This window comes from Tamandua tetradactyla, chromosome X, assembly GCF_023851605.1.
Source record: "Tamandua tetradactyla isolate mTamTet1 chromosome X, mTamTet1.pri, whole genome shotgun sequence".
Taxonomy (NCBI): domain Eukaryota; kingdom Metazoa; phylum Chordata; class Mammalia; order Pilosa; family Myrmecophagidae; genus Tamandua; species Tamandua tetradactyla.
Window position 1 is genome coordinate 68,585,799 of NC_135353.1, and position 8,551 is coordinate 68,594,349.

The window sequence follows — 8,551 nt, forward strand, 5'->3', positions numbered from 1 at the left end:
ATTTGACCTTCTTTCTTTTTAACCTATTATCAGGTGAGATTTCCACTCATTCTTTTCAGGTCACAAATATTCACTTAGTGTCTGCTCTTGTACCATACTAAGTCCTGGAAATATCAAAATGAAAGTGACATATTCCAAACCTCCAAGGATTTTACAATATATGTAATAAAATAGATATGGTGGGGAAAAAATGGGGCAAAGACTGGTAGGTGTCTCCTCTATTTTGTTTCTTCCCTTCTTTCTAAGTATAAAAGCCTGATTGTCTTGGGGGGTTAGCCATGTGCCCAACAGAAGAAAAAAAAAACGTAATTTCTTAGCCTTCTTTGCAGATGGGGCACCCATGTGACTAGATAGGGGCAAATGGTTATATGTATCTCAGATAAGACATAAAATTCTTCAGAGTTTTTGTTTCATTTACATTCCTTAATATACCTGATACCTGATCATTTTCCCCTTAGCAGTATGTCTTTATTTTCTCATTGAGAATAAACTATCTTCAACTTTCTAGACTCACAGGTCATCCTAATTATTTAGCATCTGCTAACAGATTCATTTTGGATGAGAAACATGGGATTTTAAATTAGCTGTCCTATCTGTTTTGAACTTTTAGCTCCTGTATTCAGTATCCAACAAGATTTTATCTTAGGAAGTATACTAAGTAGCTGCCAACTGTTGTAGCATAGCCTACTAATGTGATTTGATTTATCTCCCTCCTCCTCTACTTCCCCTTTTTGCCCCGTCTCTCATGGATAGAAGAAATGAGCATCCAGAGGGGTCATTTATGTATTAAAGTAGAATTTATATTAAAACCAAAAGTGGTGACATTCTTCTTTAAAAAAAAGTGAAGATGTGGGATAAAGATTTCTAGAAAGCTCTATAATTGTGTCTGTGTATATATGTGTGTGCCCAAGTATGCACAGCAGAGGATGGGGGGAGATGGTGCTTTGAGGTTGTCTGAATCTAGGAGGTCATTTTATATTGCTTCTTTTCTCACCATCCTTGCCTAGAACACAGATGTGATGGCTAGAGTTACAGCAACCATATTCTTATACTGAGGCAAACTTGAGCTTGGAAAGCAGAGTGTCAGCTTGGAAGCCAGAGAAGAAAGATGAAAGGAGCCACCATAACAATATAGAAATATCTTTGAATTTCTTTTATATGATAGAAAAGTATGGTTTCTTAACAATAGCCAACCAGTTGTTAACTGTTGCAACACATAATTATAATACAATGAGATACAAGGTCTTAAAGAGGTATGCATAAGACCTATGAGTGCCTATTTAAGAAAAGGACAAATTCTGCCTATGGATATTAGGGAGGGCTTCAGAGAGGGAGGGAAACTAGTCCTGGGCACTGAGAGGGTGAGAAGCTGTCCACTAGGTGGGGAAAGATGGGCATTTTTGATGAAACAGTGTAACACTGAAATTCTGGATCTTTTCTATGGTAAAGTCAATGAATCTTATAAGACAGACGATGGCCTTAGAAAAGCTTTTAGAGTATAGAAGAATGATGTGATATTAATCATATGTAACATGGAAATCCTTAAGGGTTGATGGCAAGAAAAATTTTGAAAAATACTGAACAATTATATGTAAAATTTGCATATTTACCCTCATATAATTTTCTTCTTATCTCTGAAAAGGAAATGATATATCGCTCTCCTGTATAATTCTATTTAAATTTGAAATATCTTAAAGTTTTTAATTAATGGGGTTATTCATTGTTCTTACCAAGCCTTCATTTACCCATTGTTACAGATAAGTTATGAAAGCCATATCTTCTCATCAATATGTATATATCAAGCAAGTAAGGATGCTATAATGAAAATCTTGTACATGACTAAAACACTGCACAAAACTTTTAAATATTGTGATTTATTTGACTAATTTAGAAAGGGCTTTCAGAAATAATATTTTTCAGATCTGTAGAAATTTTTAATTTAATGATATAATCTTCTTATGAAAAGAAAATGTTTATTTTAGTTACTAAATCAAAAGTCACTACTTAAAAGACTATTTATAATATGATTTTTGGAGAGGGAGAGGTGATCAGTATATTTTAATTAATAATAAATAAAACGGAATTAAAATAATAAGCAATAGTATATAAATAAAATAAATAATAATAATAAATGAAATGGAACAAGAGGTCAAACCAGAAGAACCTAGATATATTCAGAAATATGTTTTCAGATATGATTGGATCCTTAATCAGGTGGATTATTTAGGATAATTCCAATGACTATTAATATTAAAATTTGTTAAACTGTTGGAATAACTCAATCTCTCCTGGCCTAAGATTTTTATCTTTAGCCCTGATTGCCTTCTGGCCTCTCCTGCTGGATCACAACAACTGTCCTCATATAAAAAGTAATAACTGGCCAACCCATGAAAATTACCTATTCTCCCTGGGCTCTTGAAGTTTCTAATCTGATTACTGCAGACATTCTAAAATATTGCAAGGTACTTATTAATTATACCCACACTTATGATCAACAGATTGAGGTTGATTCTCCTCCAGAATCAGAGACTTAGTTCTCTGAAAGCAACATCACTAGAAAAGTAATGTTGAACCCCCTGGAAGGGCCCTTACATCCTCCTCCTTTCCATTAACACTGCTTTCAAACCCAGGATGGGTCAACCCTGGATCCTGTTTCTCAATGAAAAAGACATAGAAGCCACTCTAAATAAAAGTCCACCCATGATGGAGACCTTAAACTTAGGCTCTCTCCAGAGCCCTCAGAAGGAGACAGCACAAAGAGGTAAGCAGCTTTCCCAAGACATTCGACTGAAACCCCTTTGAAGACCCTTGTCTGCTTCTCATCCTCACCATTTTTATTGTCCTTTTTCCCTATATTCTCCTTCTGCTTTATCCCCTCCTCTTTACCTTTACTTTAGCCCCTTCTGTTCACATAAGTCTCCCCCCAGTTCCTATACCTGTCTCAGATTTAAGGGCACCCTTTGTGTTATAACTTGGGGTCCCTTTAACTTTCTCTCTAGACTTCAAATCAAACCTCCTGCAGCCTCAATACTTTTCAAAAAGGGCTCGTATAGATTACAGAAGTAGAAGAATTTTCTCCCGATCAACGTCAACTTCTTTTCACTATGGAGAATGCAAAAGGCAAGGAGTGAAACTCTACAGAGAAATCAGGGAAAGAATGTGTGACTCTCAAATTTCAACCTGTGTCTGTAGAAACAAAAGAGGAACAGCAGCCTTCCAGCAAACCAAGCACATCAGGTTTACCAAAAACCTCAGCTAATAGTGATCAATAAAAAGGAGGGGTAAGGGGTATGGTATGTATAAATTTTTTTTCTGTTTTCATTTTATTTCTTTTTCTGAATAGATGCAAATGTTCCAAGAAATGATCATGATGATGAATATGCAACTATGTGATGATATTGTGAATTACTGATTATATATGTAGAACAGAATGATCAAAAGCTATGAATGTTTGCGTTTGTTTGGTGTTTTTTTTTTTTTTTGGTATTTAAAAAAATTAAATTTAATTTAAAAAAAACCTCAGCTAAGGGCACCAAAAGAAAAAAATCCAAGAAAGATGACAAAGCTTCCTATTCACAAGAGAATGCACCATGCAACAGCAGCCCAAAACCTTGGAAAAAGATAGCAATTCCTCTATTACCATCTAAATTGCCACCTGTTAACCTGCTTCACCGGGACATCCTGTGGGCTTGGTGCCAGTGTTAAAGCCAAGCACCAAAGGACAGAAATTAGAAGCATATAGGCGAATCTGTGAATATGCTTACCCAAATCAAAAGGATATTCCTGTCACAGCAAAGAAGGCCAAGATCCTGACACAGTCTCAAAGAAAATCACTGGGGGAAATGCCTCTGGAACAACTGGAGAAAAGAAAGATGCCTTTTGAGGGTGCTGATCCTTCAGAAATGGCTCTTCCACCTGAGGAGGGAGTATCTGCCCTTGAGGACTCTGGTCTTCTTGAGGGAGTGAACACCGTTGTGACGACTTCAGCCTAGGAGGCTGTCTTGGCCTCCTGGACAAGAACTGCAGCCAGGGCTGGGACGATGGAGGCTGTGGAATCACCATAAGAGGCCTATGGTGTCAGGTGGTGTGTGGTACATGGAAGAAGTTTCCCTGCAAACACAGATGGTTGGGTTCACTTGCAATTTCATGCTGGACAAGCCTGGGTCCCTGAAAAACAAGGGAGAGTGAGCACAGTCTTCCTGTTACCTGCCTACAATTTTCCACCCCCACACCTGGAAGACAATATGTTGTACCCCAGGTGTGTTCAAAGGTAGCTACTGGGTGCCTTTCTGAAAACTAAAAGTGTGTATCTGAGTTTTAAGGGGTGGGGGGAGAGGAGATACACATTAATCATAATTTAGCATTATTTTCAAGTATGTTGTTAGGAAAAGAGTTTCAAGAAAATCATTAGCCATGTAAGTTTATCCCCAGGTAATAGAGCATTTACATGTTAAGGCTTAATGCTTCTACCTGAAGACACATAATTCTGGAAAAACAAATATTATATGTATGCTTACCTTATTCTAAGTATATGCACTACACAGAAATCATGCTTGGGGGAGAAAAACAACTTCCTTTAAGAAGCCTACAATTTAATTTAACGGAACTGACTTAGCATAATGGCTGGTTCTATATTTAGAAGACGTAGAGATTGAGAGATTATAAAGAAAATAGTTAACTCAGTTTCTTTGCTTTAGAGGTGGTAAGAAAACTAAACTGAAGGAAAAATTGACTAGATGGAAATGAATCGGTAAGACCATTTTTCATTGTAGGGAACAGTACCATGGCCATGCAAGAACTTAGGACAATGTAGAAATTGTAAGTTTAGGGTGACAGAAAATGATGGTATATGGTTGGAAAATATATCTTGTTTTTATTTTCATTTATAAAACAGGTACAATGATTCCTGTAAGAAGCCATTGTGGAAATTAAAGCAATTTATATAAAGTACTTAACCATGTGTGGCACACAGTAAAGGTTTAAAAAATTTTTGGTTATTATTTTTTTTATTATTATTTTTTTTGTGGTTGTTGTTTGTTTCTTTAATTTTTTTTTCTGTTATTATTTTTTTTATTAATTAAAAAAAGAATTAACAAAACAATTAGAAATCATTCCAATCTACATGTACAATCAGTAATAATAATATCACATAGTTGCATATTCATCATTTCTTAGTACATTTGCATCAATTTAGAAAAAGAAATAAAAAGACAACAGAATAAGAATTAAAACAATAATAGAAAGAAAAAAAAACAAAAAAAACAAAAACAAAAAACCTATACCTCACATGCAGCTTCATTCAGTGTTTTAACATAATTGCATTACAATTGGGTAGTATTGTGCTGTCCATTTCTGAGTTTTTATATTCAGTCCCGTTGTACAGTCTGTATCCCTTCATCTCCAATTATCCCTTCTCTTTTTTTTTTTTTTTTTTAATTAACGGAAAAAAAAGAAATTAACCCAACATTTAGAGATCATACCATTCTACACATGCAATCATTAATTCTTAACATCATCACATAGATGCATGATCATCATTTCTTAGTACATTTGCATTGGTTTAGAAGAACTAGCAACATAACCGAAAAAGATATAGAATGTTAATATAGAGAAAAAAATAAAAGTAATAATAGTAAAATCAAAACAAAACAAAACAAAACCAAACAAAAACCTATAGCTCAGATGCAGCTTCATTCAGTGTTTTAACATGATTACTTTACAATTAGGTATTATTGTGCTGTCCATTTTTGAGTTTTTGTATCTAGTCCTGTTGCACAGTCTGTATCCCTTCAGCTTCAATTACCCATTGTCTTACCCTGTTTCTAACTCCTGCTGAACTCTGTTACCAATGACATATTTCAAGTTTATTCTCGAATGTCCGTTCACATCAGTGGGACCATACAGTATTTGTCCTTTAGTTTTTGGCTGGATTCACTCAGCATAATATTCTCTAGGTCCATCCATGTTATTACATGGTTCATAAGTTTATCTTGTCTTAAAGCTGCATAATATTCCATCGTATGTATATACCACAGTTTGTTTAGCCACTCTTCTGTTGATGGAGATTTTGGCTGTTTCCATCTCTTTGCAATTGTAAATAATGCTGCTATAAACATTGGTGTGCAAATGTCCGTTTGTGTCTTTGTCCTTAAATCCTTTGAGTAGATACCTAGCAATGGTATTGCTGGGTCGTATGGCAATTCTATATTCAGCTTTTTGAGGAACTGCCAAACTCCCTTCCACAGTGGTTGCACCCTTTGACATTCCCACCAACAGTGGATAAGTGTGCCTCTTTCTCCGCATCCTCTCCAGCACTTGTCATTTTCTGTTTTGTTGATAATGGCCATTCTGGTGGGTGTGAGATGATATCTCATTGTGGTTTTGATTTGCATTTCTCTAATGGCCAGGGACATTGAGCATCTCTTCATGTGCCTCTTGGCCATCCGTATTTCCTCTTCTGAGAGGTGTCTGTTCAAGTCTTTTTCCCATTTTGTAATTGGGTTGGCTGTCTTTTTGTTGTTGAGATGAACAATCTCTTTATAAATTCTGGATACTAGACCTTTATCTGATATATCATTTCCAAATATTGTCTCCCATTGTGAAGGCTGTCTTTCTACTTTCTTGATGAAGTTCTTTGATGCACAAAAGTGTTTAATTTTGAGGAGTTCCCATTTATTTATTTCCTTCTTCAGTGCTCTTGCTTTAGGTTTAAGGTCCATAAAACCGCCTCCAGTTGTAAGATCCATAAGATATCTCCCAACATTTTCCTCTAACTGTTTTATGGTCTTAGACCTAATGTTTAGATCTTTGATCCATTTTGAGTTAACTTTTGTATAGGGTGTGAGAGATGGGTCTTCTTTCATTCTTTTGCATATGGATATCCAGTTCTCTAGGCACCATTTATTGAAGAGACTGTTCTGTCCCAGGTGAGTTGGCTTGACTGCCTTATCAAAGATCAAATGTCCATAGATGAGAGGGTCTATATCTGAGCACTCTATTCGATTCCATTGGTCGATATATCTATCTTTATGCCAATACCATGCTGTTTGGACCACTGTGGCTTCATAATATGCCTTAAAGTCAGGCAGCGCGAGACCTCCAGCTTCATTTTTTTTCCTCAAGATGTTTTTAGCATTTCGGGGCACCCTGCCCTTCCAGATAAATTTGCTTATTGGTTTTTCTATTTCTGAAAAATAAGTTGTTGGGATTTTGATTGGTATTGCATTGAATCTGTAAATCAATTTAGGTAGGATTGACATCTTAACTACATTTAGTCTTCCAATCCATGAACACGGTATGCCCTTCCATCTATTTAGGTCTTCTGTGATTTCTTTTAGCAGTTTTTTGTAGTTTTCTTTATATAGGTTTTTTGTCTCTTTAGTTAAATTTATTCCTAGGTATTTTATTCTTTTAGTTGCAATTGTAAATGGGATTCGTTTCTTGATTTCCCCCTCAGCTTGTTCATTACTAGTGTATAGAAATGCTACAGATTTTTGAATGTTCATCTTGTAACCTGCTACTTTGCTGTACTCATTTATTAGCTCTAGTAGTTTTGTTGTGGATTTTTCCGGGTTTTCGACGTATAGTATCATATCGTCTGCAAACAGTGATAGTTTTACTTCTTCCTTTCCAATTTTGATGCCTTGTATTTCTTTTTCTTGTCTAATTGCTCTGGCTAGAACCTCCAACACAATGTTGAATAATAGTGGTGAGAGTGGACATCCTTGTCTTGTTCCTGATCTTAGGGGGAAAGTTTTCAATTTTTCCCCATTGAGGATGATATTAGCTGTGGGTTTTTCATATATTCCCTCTATCATTTTAAGGAAGTTCCCTTGTATTCCTGTCTTTTGAAGTGTTTTCAACAGGAAAGGATGTTGAATCTTGTCGAATGCCTTCTCTGCATCAATTGAGATGATCATGTGATTTTTCTGCTTTGATTTGTTGATATGGTGTATTACATTAATTGATTTTCTTATGTTGAACCATCCTTGCATACCTGGGATGAATCCTACTTGGTCATGATGTATAATTCTTTTAATGTGTTGTTGGATACGATTTGCTAGAATTTTATTGAGGATTTTTGCATCTGTATTCATCAGAGAGATTGGTCTGTAGGTTTCTTTTTTTGTAATATCTTTGCCTGGTTTTGGTATGAGGGTGATGTTGGCTTCATAGAATGAATTAGGTAGTTTTCCCTCCACTTCGATTTTTTTGAAGAGTTTGAAGAGAATTGGTACTAATTCTTTCTGGAACGTTTGGTAGAATTCACATGTGAAGCCATCTGGTCCTGGACTTTTCTTTTTAGGAAGCTTTTGAATGACTAATTCAATTTCTTTACTTGTGATTGGTTTGTTGAGGTCATCTATGTCTTCTTGAGTCAAAGTTGGTTGTTCATGTCTTTCCAGGAACCCGTCCATTTCCTCTAAATTGTTGTATTTATTAGCGTAAAGTTGTTCATAGTATCCTGTTATTACCTCCTTTATTTCTGTGAGGTCAGTAGTTATGTCTCCTCTTCCATTTCTGATCTTATTTATTTGCATCCTCTCTCTTC

At 35.6% G+C, this 8,551-nt stretch overlaps 1 pseudogene; it reads left to right on the forward strand.

The window, feature by feature from the left end:
* Positions 1-3,104: 3,104 nt before the first annotated feature.
* On the forward strand, positions 3,105-4,274 carry LOC143671869 (developmental pluripotency-associated protein 4 pseudogene; annotated as a pseudogene).
* Positions 4,275-8,551: the final 4,277 nt, after the last annotated feature.